Consider the following 13,320-nt stretch of genomic DNA (forward strand, 5'->3'; position numbering starts at 1 on the left):
TCTCTTTCTGCCGAAAGACACCTGGCAGCGGCACTTCATTTCGGACAGCTCCGTATCTCCGTATTCTTCATTTCTTGTCTTCTGCATCTCAGCAAAATGCTTTTCCACTCTGTCTAGCAAGGAGAAACTGTGCCAGCGCAGTATACGTCCCCGGACTTGTGTTCTAAATTCCCGAGTTCTCGGCATCTCAGAAACTAAAGGGAAGAGAAAGGTTATCGATGGTGCGCTGGGGCAGAACTAGCAGCAAGCACCGCAAAGTTGTCCAAGAATACCTTGCATTCGAATGCTAATGCCAATTGAAGAGGCAGGCGAGTAGTAAGCCATGAACTTCTAGCAGTTAGAAAGCTGAGCACACAGTCCGGGTGTTGTGCGGCTTCACTCTTCGCATCCTAGAAGGTACCGCGCTCTCCGTCTCTCGGATGCGATCAAGCGGCTATTCGCGCAGAGAGCACTGTGCCGGTCGCTGTGCGCTCGGGAGCTCTCTTTCTGCCGAAAGTCACCTGGCAGCGGCACTTAATTTCGGACAGCTCCGTATCTCCGTATTCTTCATTTCTTGTCTTCTGCATCTCAGCAAAATGCTTTTCCACTCTGTCTAGCTAGGAGAAACTGTGCCAGCACAGTATACGTCCCCGGACTTGTGTTCTAAATTCCCGACTTCTTGGCATCTCAGAAACTAATGGGAAGAGAAAGGTTATCGATGGTGGGCTGGGGCAGAACTAGCAGCAAGCACAGCAAAGTTGTCCAAGAATACCTTGCATTCGAATGCTAATGCCAATTGAAGAGGCAGGCGAGTGGTAAGCCATGAACTTCTAGCAGTTAGAAAGCTGCGGACACAGTCCGGGTGTTGTGCGGCTTCACTCTTCGCATCCTAGAAGGTACCGCGCTCTCCGTCTCTCGGATGCGATCAAGCGGCTATTCGCGCAGAGAGCACTGTGCCGGTCACTGTGCGCTCCGGAGCTCTCTTTCGGCCGAAAGACACCTGGCAGCGGCACTTAATTTCGGACAGCTCCGTATCTCCGTATTCTTCATTTCTTGTCTTCTGCATCTCAGCAAAATGCTTTTCCACTCTGTCTAGCAAGGAGAAACTGTGCCAGCACAGTATACGTCCCCGGACTTGTGTTCTAAATTCCCGACTTCTCGGCATCTCAGAAACTAAAGGGAAGAGAAAGGTTATCTAGGGTGGGCTGGGGCAGAACTAGCAGCAAGCACAGCAAAGTTGTCCAAGAATACCTTGCATTCGAATGCTAATGCCAATTGAAGAGGCAGGCGAGTGGTAAGCCATGAACTTCTAGCAGTTAGAAAGCTGAGCACACAGTCCGGGTGTTGTGCGGCTTCACTCTTCGCATCCTAGAAGGTACCGCGCTCTCTGTCTCTCGGATGCGATCAAGCGGCTATTCGCGCAGAGAGCACTGTGCCGGTCACTGTGCGCTCCGGAGCTCTCTTTCTGCCGAAAGACACCTGGCAGCGGCACTTAATTTCGAACAGCTCCGTATCTCCGTATTCTGCATTTCTTGTCTTCTGCAACTCAGCAAAATGCTTTTCCACTCTGTCTAGCAAGGAGAAACTGTGCCAGCACAGTATACGTCCCCGGACTTGTGTTCTAAATTCCCGACTTCTCGGCATCTCAGAAACTAACGGGAAGAGAAAGGTTATCGATGGTGGGCTGGGGCAGAACTAGCAGCAAGCACAGCAAAGTTGTCCAAGAATACCTTGCATTCGAATGCTAATGCCAATTGAAGAGGCAGGCGAGTGGTAAGCCATGAACTTCTAGGAGTTAGAAAGCTGAGGACACAGTCCGGGTGTTGTGCGGCTTCACTCTTCGCATCCTAGAAGGTACCGCGCTCTCCGTCTCTCGGATGCGATCAAGCGGCTATTCGCGCAGAGAGCACTGTGCCGGTCACTGTGCGCTCCGGAGCTCTCTTTTTGCCGAGAGACGCCTGGCCGCGGCACTTAATTTCGAACAGCTCCGTATCTCCGTATTCTGCATTTCTTGACTTCTGCATCTCAGCAAAATGCTTTTCCACTCTGTCTAGCAAGGAGAAACTGTGCCAGCACAGTATACGTCCCCAGACTTGTGTTCTAAATTCCCGACTTCTCGGCATCTCAGAAACTAACGGGAAGAGAAAGGTTATCTAGGGTGGGCTGGGGCAGAACTAGCAGCAAGCACAGCAAAGTTGTCCAAGAATACCTTGCATTCGAATGCTAATGCCAATTGAAGAGGCAGGCGAGTGGTAAGCCATGAACTTCTAGCAGTTAGAAAGCTGCGGACACAGTCCGGGTGTTGTGCGGCTTCACTCTTCGCATCCTAGAAGGTACCGCGCTCTCCGTCTCTCGGATGCGATCAAGCGGCTATTCGCGCAGAGAGCACTGTGCCGGTCACTGTGCGCTCCGGAGCTCTCTTTCTGCCAAAAGACACCTGGCAGCGGCACTTAAATTCGGACACCTCCGTATCTCCGTATTCTGCATTTCTTGTCTTCTGCATCTCAGCAAAATGCTTTTCCACTCTGTCTAGCAAGGAGAAACTGTGCCAGAACAGTATACGTCCCCGGACTTGTGTTCTAAATTCCCGACTTCTCGGCATCTCAGAAACTAAAGGGAAGAGAAAGGTTATCTATGGTGGGCTGGGGCAGAACTAGCAGCAAGCACAGCAAAGTTGTCCAAGAATACCTTGCATTCGAATGCTAATGCCAATTGAAGAGGCAGGCGAGTGGTAAGCCATGAACTTCTAGCAGTTAGAAAGCTGCGGACACCGTCCGGGTGTTGTGCGGCTTCACTCTTCGCATCCTAGAAGGTACCGCGCTCTCCGTCTCTCGGATGCGATCAAGCGGCTATTCGCGCAGAGAGCACTGTGCCGGTCACTGTGCGCTCCGGAGCTCTCTTTCTGTCGAAAGACGCCTGGCAGCGGCACTTAATTTCGAACATCTCCGTATCTCCGTATTCTTCATTTCTTGTCTTCTGCATCTCAACAAAATGCTTTTCCACTCTTTCTAGCAAGGAGAAACTGTGCCAGCGCAGTATACGTCCCCGGACTTGTGTTCTAAATTCCCGACTTCTCGGCATCTCAGAAACTAACAGGAAGAGAAAGGTTATCGATGGTGGGCTGGGGCAGAACTAGCAGCAAGCACAGCAAATTTGTCCAAGAATACCTTGCATTCGAATGCTAATGCCAATTGAAGAGGCAGGCGAGTGGTAAGCCATGAACTTCTAGCAGTTAGAAAGCTGCGGACACAGTCCAGGTGTTGTGCGGCTTCACTCTTCGCACCCTAGAAGGTACCGCGCTCTCTGTCTCTCGGATGCGATCAAGCGGCTATTCGCGCAGAGAGCACTGTGCCGGTCACTGTGCGCTCCGGAGCTCTCTTTCTGCCGAAAGACACCTGGCAGCGGCACTTAATTTTGGACAGCTCCGTATCTCCGTATTCTTCATTTCTTGTCTTCTGCATCTCAGCAAAATGCTTTTCCACTCTGTCTAGCAAGGAGAAACTGTGCCAGCACAGTATACGTCCCCGGACTTGTGTTCTAAATTCCCGACTTCTCGGCATCTCAGAAACTAAAGGGAAGAGAAAGGTTATCGATGGTGGGCTGGGGCAGAACTAGGAGCAAGCACAGCAAAGTTGTCCAAGAATACCTTGCATTCGAATGCTAATGCCAATTGAAGAGGCAGGCGAGTGGTAAGCCATGAACTTCTAGCAGTTAGAAAGCTGCGGACACAGTCCGGGTGTTGTGCGGCTGCACTCTTCGCATCCTAGAGGGTACCGCGCTCTCTGTCTCTCGGATGCGATCAAGCAGCTATACGCGCAGAGAGCACTGTGCCGGTCACTGTGCGCTCCGGAGCTCTCTTTCTGCCGAAAGACACCTGGCAGCGGCACTTAATTTTGGACAGCTCCGTATCTCCGTATTCTTCATTTCTTGTCTTCTGCATCTCAGCAAAATGCTTTTCCACTCTGTCTAGCAAGGAGAAACTGTGCCAGCACAGTATACGTCCCCGGACTTGTGTTCTAAATTCCCGACTTCTCGGCATCTCAGAAACTAACGGGAAGAGAAAGGTTATCGATGGTGGGCTGGGGCAGAACTAGGAGCAAGCACAGCAAAGTTGTCCAAGAATACCTTGCATTCGAATGCTAATGCCAATTGAAGAGGCAGGCGAGTGGTAAGCCATGTACTTCTAGCAGTTAGAAAGCTGCGCACACAGTCCGGGTGTTGTGCGGCTTCACTCTTCGCATCCTAGAAGGTACCGCGCTCTCCGTCTCTCGGATGCGATCAAGCGGCTATTCGCGCAGAGAGCACTGTGCCGGTCACTGTGCGCTCCAGAGCTCTCTTTCTGTCGAAAGACGCCTGGCAGCGGCACTTAATTTCGGACAGCTCCGTATCTCCGTATTCTTCATTTCTTGCCTTCTGCATCTCAGCAAAATGCTTTTCCACTCTGTCTAGCAAGGAGAAACTGTGCCAGAACAGTATACGTCCCCGGACTTGTGTTCTAAATTCCCGACTTCTCGGCATCTCTGAAACTAGCGGGGAGTGAAAGGTTATCAATGGTGGGCTGGGGCAGAACTAGCAGCAAGCACAGCAAAGTTGTCCAAGAATACCTTGCATTCGAATGCTAATGCCAATTGAAGAGGCAGGCGAGTGGTAAGCCATGATCTTCTAGCAGTTAGAAAGCTGCGGACACAGTCCGGGTGTTGTGCGGCTTCACTCTTCGCATCCTAGAAGGTACCGCGCTCTCCGTCTCTCGGATGCGATGAAGCGGCTATTCGCGCAGAGAGCACTGTGCCGGTCACTGTGCGCTCCGGAGCTCTCTTTCTGCCGAAAGACACCTGGCAGCGGCACTTAATTTCGAACAGCTCTGTATCTCCGTATTCTGCATTTCTTGTCTTCTGCATCTCAGCAAAATGCTTTTCCACTCTGTCTAGCAAGGAGAAACTGTGCCAGCACAGTATACGTCCCCGGACTTGTGTTCTAAATTCCCGACTTCTCGGCATCTCAGAAACTAACGGGAAGAGAAAGGTTATCTAGGGTGGGCTGAGGCAGAACTAGCAGCAAGCACAGCAAAGTTGTCCAAGAATACCTTGCATTCGAATGCTAATGCCAATTGAAGAGGCAGGCGAGTGGTAAGCCATGAACTTCTAGCAGTTAGAAAGCTGCGCACACAGTCCGGGTGTTGTGCGGCTTCACTCTTCGCATCCTAGAAGGTACCGCGCTCTCCGTCTCTCGGATGCGATCAAGCGGCTATTCGCGCAGAGAGCACTGTGCCGGTCACTGTGCGCTCCGGAGCTCTCTTTCTGCCGAAAGACACCTGGCAGCGGCACTTAATTTCGAACAGCTCCGTATCTCCGTATTCTGCATTTCTTGTCTTCTGCATCTCAGCAAAATGCTTTTCCACTCTGTCTAGCAAGGAGAAACTGTGCCAGCACAGTATACGTCCCCGGACTTGTGTTCTAAATTCCCGACTTCTCGGCATCTCAGAAACTAACGGGAAGAGAAAGGTTATCGATGGTGGGCTGGGGCAGAACTAGGAGCAAGCACAGCAAAGTTGTCCAAGAATACCTTGCATTCGAATGCTAATGCCAATTGAAGAGGCAGGCGAGTGGTAAGCCATGTACTTCTAGCAGTTAGAAAGCTGCGCACACAGTCCGGGTGTTGTGCGGCTTCACTCTTCGCATCCTAGAAGGTACCGCGCTCTCCGTCTCTCGGATGCGATCAAGCGGCTATTCGCGCAGAGAGCACTGTGCCGGTCACTGTGCGCTCCAGAGCTCTCTTTCTGTCGAAAGACGCCTGGCAGCGGCACTTAATTTCGGACAGCTCCGTATCTCCGTATTCTTCATTTCTTGCCTTCTGCATCTCAGCAAAATGCTTTTCCACTCTGTCTAGCAAGGAGAAACTGTGCCAGAACAGTATACGTCCCCGGACTTGTGTTCTAAATTCCCGACTTCTCGGCATCTCTGAAACTAGCGGGGAGTGAAAGGTTATCAATGGTGGGCTGGGGCAGAACTAGCAGCAAGCACAGCAAAGTTGTCCAAGAATACCTTGCATTCGAATGCTAATGCCAATTGAAGAGGCAGGCGAGTGGTAAGCCATGATCTTCTAGCAGTTAGAAAGCTGCGGACACAGTCCGGGTGTTGTGCGGCTTCACTCTTCGCATCCTAGAAGGTACCGCGCTCTCCGTCTCTCGGATGCGATGAAGCGGCTATTCGCGCAGAGAGCACTGTGCCGGTCACTGTGCGCTCCGGAGCTCTCTTTCTGCCGAAAGACACCTGGCAGCGGCACTTAATTTCGAACAGCTCTGTATCTCCGTATTCTGCATTTCTTGTCTTCTGCATCTCAGCAAAATGCTTTTCCACTCTGTCTAGCAAGGAGAAACTGTGCCAGCACAGTATACGTCCCCGGACTTGTGTTCTAAATTCCCGACTTCTCGGCATCTCAGAAACTAACGGGAAGAGAAAGGTTATCTAGGGTGGGCTGAGGCAGAACTAGCAGCAAGCACAGCAAAGTTGTCCAAGAATACCTTGCATTCGAATGCTAATGCCAATTGAAGAGGCAGGCGAGTGGTAAGCCATGAACTTCTAGCAGTTAGAAAGCTGCGCACACAGTCCGGGTGTTGTGCGGCTTCACTCTTCGCATCCTAGAAGGTACCGCGCTCTCCGTCTCTCGGATGCGATCAAGCGGCTATTCGCGCAGAGAGCACTGTGCCGGTCACTGTGCGCTCCGGAGCTCTCTTTCTGCCGAAAGACACCTGGCAGCGGCACTTAATTTCGAACAGCTCCGTATCTCCGTATTCTGCATTTCTTGTCTTCTGCATCTCAGCAAAATGCTTTTCCACTCTGTCTAGCAAGGAGAAACTGTGCCAGCACAGTATACGTCCCCGGACTTGTGTTCTAAATTCCCGACTTCTCGGCATCTCAGAAACTAACGGGAAGAGAAAGGTTATCTAGGGTGGGCTGAGGCAGAACTAGCAGCAAGCACAGCAAAGTTGTCCAAGAATACCTTGCATTCGAATGCTAATGCCAATTGAAGAGGCAGGCAAGTGGTAAGCCATGAACTTCTAGCAGTTAGAAAGCTGCGGACCCAGTCCGTGTGTTGTGCGGCTTCACTCTTCGCATCCTAGAAGGTACCGCGCTCTCCGTCTCTCGGATGCGATCAAGCGTCTATTCGCGCAGAGAGCACTGTGCCGGTCACTGTGCGCTCCGGAGCTCTCTTTCTGCCGAAAGACACCTGGCAGCGGCACTTCATTTCGGACAGCTCCGTATCTCCGTATTCTTCATTTCTTGTCTTCTGCATCTCAGCAAAATGCTTTTCCACTCTGTCTAGCAAGGAGAAACTGTGCCAGCGCAGTATACGTCCCCGGACTTGTGTTCTAAATTCCCGAGTTCTCGGCATCTCAGAAACTAAAGGGAAGAGAAAGGTTATCGATGGTGCGCTGGGGCAGAACTAGCAGCAAGCACAGCAAAGTTGTCCAAGAATACCTTGCATTCGAATGCTAATGCCAATTGAAGAGGCAGGCGAGTACTAAGCCATGAACTTCTAGCAGTTAGAAAGCTGAGCACACAGTCCGGGTGTTGTGCGGCTTCACTCTTCGCATCCTAGAAGGTACCGCGCTCTCTGTCTCTCGGATGCGATCAAGCGGCTATTCGCGCAGAGAGCACTGTGCCGGTCACTGTGCTCTCCGGAGCTCTCTTTCTGCCGAAAGACGCCTGGCAGTGGCACTTAATTTCGGACAGCGCCGTATCTCTATATTCTGCATTTCTTGTCTTCTGCATCTCAGCAAAATGCTTTTCCACTCTGTCTAGCAAGGAGAAACTGTGCCAGCACAGTATACGTCCCCGGACTTGTGTTCTAAATTCCCGACTTCTCGGCATCTCAGAAACTAAAGGGAAGAGAAAGGTTATCTAAGGTGGGCTGGGGCAGAACTAGCAGCAAGCACAGCAAAGTTGTCCAAGAATACCTTGCATTCGAATGCTAATGCCAATTGAAGAGGCAGGCGAGTGGTAAGCCATGAACTTCTAGCTGTTAGAAAGCTGCGGACACAGTCCGGGTGTTGTGCGGCGTCACTCTTCGCATCCTAGAAGGTACCGCGCTCTCCGTCTCTCGGATGCGATCAAGCGGCTATTCGCGCAGAGAGCACTGTGCCGGTCACTGTGCGCTCCGGAGCTCTCTTTCTGCCGAAAGACGCCTGGCAGCGGCACTTAATTTCGAACAGCTCCGTATCTCCGTATTCTTCATTTCTTGCCTTCTGCATCTCAGCAAAATGCTTTTCCACTCTGTCGAGCAAGGAGAAACTGTGCCAGCACAGTATACGTCCCCGGACTTGTGTTCTAAATTCCCGACTTCTCGGCATCTCAGAAACTAACGGGAAGAGAAAGGTTATCTAGGGTGGGCTGAGGCAGAACTAGCAGCAAGCACAGCAAAGTTGTCCAAGAATACCTTGCATTCGAATGCTAATGCCAATTGAAGAGGCAGGCAAGTGGTAAGCCATGAACTTCTAGCAATTAGAAAGCTGCGGACACAGTCCGGGTGTTGTGCGGCTTCACTCTTCGCATCCTAGAAGGTACCGCGCTCTCCGTCTCTCGGATGCGATCAAGCGGCTATTCGCGCAGAGAGCACTGTGCCGGTCACTGTGCGCTCCGGAGCTCTCTTTCTGCCGAAAGACACCTGGCAGCGGCACTTCATTTCGGACAGCTCCGTATCTCCGTATTCTTCATTTCTTGTCTTCTGCATCTCAGCAAAATGCTTTTCCACTCTGTCTAGCAAGGAGAAACTGTGCCAGCGCAGTATACGTCCCCGGACTTGTGTTCTAAATTCCCGAGTTCTCGGCATCTCAGAAACTAAAGGGAAGAGAAAGGTTATCTATGGTGGGCTGGGGCAGAACTAGCAGCAAGCACAGCAAAGTTGTCCAAGAATACCTTGCATTCGAATGCTAATGCCAATTGAAGAGGCAGGCGAGTGGTAAGCCATGAACTTCTAGCAGTTAGAAAGCTGCGGACACAATCCGGGTGTTGTGCGGCTTCACTCTTCGCATCCTAGAAGGTACCGCGCTCTCCGTCTCTCGGATGCGATCAAGCGGCTATTCGCGCAGAGAGCACTGTGCCGGTCACTGTGCGCTCCGGATCTCTCTTTCTGCCGAAAGACACCTGGCAGCGGCACTTAATTTCGAACAGCTCCGTATCTCCGTATTCTTCATTTCTTGTCTTCTGCATCTCAGCAAAATGCTTTTCCACTCTGTCTAGCAAGGAGAAACTGTGCCAGCACAGTATACGTCCCCGGACTTGTGTTCTAAATTCCCGACTTCTCGGCATCTCAGAAACTAACGGGAAGAGAAAGGTTATCTAAGGTGGGCTGGGGCAGAACTAGCAGCAAGCACAGCAAAGTTGTCCAAGAATACCTTGCATTCGAATGCTAATGCCAATTGAAGAGGCAGGCGAGTGGTAAGCCATGAACTTCTAGCTGTTAGAAAGCTGCGGACACAGTCCGGGTGTTGTGCGGCGTCACTCTTCGCATCCTAGAAGGTACCGCGCTCTCCGTCTCTCGGATGCGATCAAGCGGCTATTCGCGCAGAGAGCACTGTGCCGGTCACTGTGCGCTCCGGAGCTCTCTTTCTGCCGAAAGACGCCTGGCAGCGGCACTTAATTTCGAACAGCTCCGTATCTCCGTATTCTTCATTTCTTGCCTTCTGCATCTCAGCAAAATGCTTTTCCACTCTGTCGAGCAAGGAGAAACTGTGCCAGCACAGTATACGTCCCCGGACTTGTGTTCTAAATTCCCGACTTCTCGGCATCTCAGAAACTAACGGGAAGAGAAAGGTTATCTAGGGTGGGCTGAGGCAGAACTAGCAGCAAGCACAGCAAAGTTGTCCAAGAATACCTTGCATTCGAATGCTAATGCCAATTGAAGAGGCAGGCAAGTGGTAAGCCATGAACTTCTAGCAATTAGAAAGCTGCGGACACAGTCCGGGTGTTGTGCGGCTTCACTCTTCGCATCCTAGAAGGTACCGCGCTCTCCGTCTCTCGGATGCGATCAAGCGGCTATTCGCGCAGAGAGCACTGTGCCGGTCACTGTGCACTCCGGAGCTCTCTTTCTGCCGAAAGACACCTGGCAGCGGCACTTAATTTCGGACAGCTCCGTATCTCCGTATTCTTCATTTCTTGTCTTCTGCATCTCAGCAAAATGCTTTTCCACTCTGTCTAGCAAGGATAAACTGTGCCAGCACAGTATACGTCCCCAGACTTGTGTTCTAAATTCCCGAGTTCTCGGCATCTCAGAAACTAAAGGGAAGAGAAAGGTTATCGATGGTGCGCTGGGGCAGAACTAGCAGCAAGCACAGCAAAGTTGTCCAAGAATACCTTGCATTCGAATGCTAATGCCAATTGAAGAGGCAGGCGAGTGGTAAGCCATGAACTTCTAGCAGTTAGAAAGCTGCGGACACAGTCCGGGTGTTGTGCGGCTTCACTCTTCGCATCCTAGAAGGTACCGCGCTCTCCGTCTCTCGGATGCGATCAAGCGGCTATTCGCGCAGAGAGCACTGTGCCGGTCACTGTGCGCTCCGGAGCTCTCTTTCTGCCGAAAGACGCCTGGCAGCGGCACTTAATTTCGAACAGCTCCGTATCTCCGTATTCTTCATTTCTTGCCTTCTGCATCTCTGCAAAATGCTTTTCCACTCTGTCTAGCTAGGAGAAACTGTGCCAGAACAGTATACGTCCCCGGACTTGTGTTCTAAATTCCCGAGTTCTCGGCATCTCAGAAACTAAAGGGAAGAGAAAGGTTATCGATGGTGCGCTGGGGCAGAACTAGCAGCAAGCACAGCAAAGTTGTCCAAGAATACCTTGCATTCGAATGCTAATGCCAATTGAAGAGGCAGGCGAGTGGTAAGCCATGAACTTCTAGCAGTTAGAAAGCTGCGCACACAGTCCGGGTGTTGTGCGGCTTCACTCTTCGCATCCTAGAAGGTACCGCGCTCTCCGTCTCTCGGATGCGATCAAGCGGCTATTCGCGCAGAGAGCACTGTGCCGGTCACTGTGCGCTCCGGAGCTCTCTTTCTGCCGAAAGACACCTGGCAGCGGCACTTAATTTCGAACAGCTCCGTATCTCCGTATTCTGCATTTCTTGTCTTCTGCATCTCAGCAAAATGCTTTTCCACTCTGTCTAGCAAGGAGAAACTGTGCCAGCACAGTATACGTCCCCGGACTTGTGTTCTAAATTCCCGACTTCTCGGCATCTCAGAAACTAACGGGAAGAGAAAGGTTATCTAGGGTGGGCTGAGGCAGAACTAGCAGCAAGCACAGCAAAGTTGTCCAAGAATACCTTGCATTCGAATGCTAATGCCAATTGAAGAGGCAGGCAAGTGGTAAGCCATGAACTTCTAGCAGTTAGAAAGCTGCGGACCCAGTCCGTGTGTTGTGCGGCTTCACTCTTCGCATCCTAGAAGGTACCGCGCTCTCCGTCTCTCGGATGCGATCAAGCGTCTATTCGCGCAGAGAGCACTGTGCCGGTCACTGTGCGCTCCGGAGCTCTCTTTCTGCCGAAAGACACCTGGCAGCGGCACTTCATTTCGGACAGCTCCGTATCTCCGTATTCTTCATTTCTTGTCTTCTGCATCTCAGCAAAATGCTTTTCCACTCTGTCTAGCAAGGAGAAACTGTGCCAGCGCAGTATACGTCCCCGGACTTGTGTTCTAAATTCCCGAGTTCTCGGCATCTCAGAAACTAAAGGGAAGAGAAAGGTTATCGATGGTGCGCTGGGGCAGAACTAGCAGCAAGCACAGCAAAGTTGTCCAAGAATACCTTGCATTCGAATGCTAATGCCAATTGAAGAGGCAGGCGAGTACTAAGCCATGAACTTCTAGCAGTTAGAAAGCTGAGCACACAGTCCGGGTGTTGTGCGGCTTCACTCTTCGCATCCTAGAAGGTACCGCGCTCTCTGTCTCTCGGATGCGATCAAGCGGCTATTCGCGCAGAGAGCACTGTGCCGGTCACTGTGCTCTCCGGAGCTCTCTTTCTGCCGAAAGACGCCTGGCAGTGGCACTTAATTTCGGACAGCGCCGTATCTCTATATTCTGCATTTCTTGTCTTCTGCATCTCAGCAAAATGCTTTTCCACTCTGTCTAGCAAGGAGAAACTGTGCCAGCACAGTATACGTCCCCGGACTTGTGTTCTAAATTCCCGACTTCTCGGCATCTCAGAAACTAACGGGAAGAGAAAGGTTATCTAAGGTGGGCTGGGGCAGAACTAGCAGCAAGCACAGCAAAGTTGTCCAAGAATACCTTGCATTCGAATGCTAATGCCAATTGAAGAGGCAGGCGAGTGGTAAGCCATGAACTTCTAGCTGTTAGAAAGCTGCGGACACAGTCCGGGTGTTGTGCGGCGTCACTCTTCGCATCCTAGAAGGTACCGCGCTCTCCGTCTCTCGGATGCGATCAAGCGGCTATTCGCGCAGAGAGCACTGTGCCGGTCACTGTGCGCTCCGGAGCTCTCTTTCTGCCGAAAGACGCCTGGCAGCGGCACTTAATTTCGAACAGCTCCGTATCTCCGTATTCTTCATTTCTTGCCTTCTGCATCTCAGCAAAATGCTTTTCCACTCTGTCGAGCAAGGAGAAACTGTGCCAGCACAGTATACGTCCCCGGACTTGTGTTCTAAATTCCCGACTTCTCGGCATCTCAGAAACTAACGGGAAGAGAAAGGTTATCTAGGGTGGGCTGAGGCAGAACTAGCAGCAAGCACAGCAAAGTTGTCCAAGAATACCTTGCATTCGAATGCTAATGCCAATTGAAGAGGCAGGCAAGTGGTAAGCCATGAACTTCTAGCAATTAGAAAGCTGCGGACACAGTCCGGGTGTTGTGCGGCTTCACTCTTCGCATCCTAGAAGGTACCGCGCTCTCCGTCTCTCGGATGCGATCAAGCGGCTATTCGCGCAGAGAGCACTGTGCCGGTCACTGTGCACTCCGGAGCTCTCTTTCTGCCGAAAGACACCTGGCAGCGGCACTTAATTTCGGACAGCTCCGTATCTCCGTATTCTTCATTTCTTGTCTTCTGCATCTCAGCAAAATGCTTTTCCACTCTGTCTAGCAAGGATAAACTGTGCCAGCACAGTATACGTCCCCAGACTTGTGTTCTAAATTCCCGAGTTCTCGGCATCTCAGAAACTAAAGGGAAGAGAAAGGTTATCGATGGTGCGCTGGGGCAGAACTAGCAGCAAGCACAGCAAAGTTGTCCAAGAATACCTTGCATTCGAATGCTAATGCCAATTGAAGAGGCAGGCGAGTGGTAAGCCATGAACTTCTAGCAGTTAGAAAGCTGCGGACACAGTCCGGGTGTTGTGCGGCTTCACTCTTCGCA

Source organism: Passer domesticus, chromosome W (genome assembly GCF_036417665.1).
Source record: "Passer domesticus isolate bPasDom1 chromosome W, bPasDom1.hap1, whole genome shotgun sequence".
NCBI lineage: Eukaryota > Metazoa > Chordata > Aves > Passeriformes > Passeridae > Passer > Passer domesticus.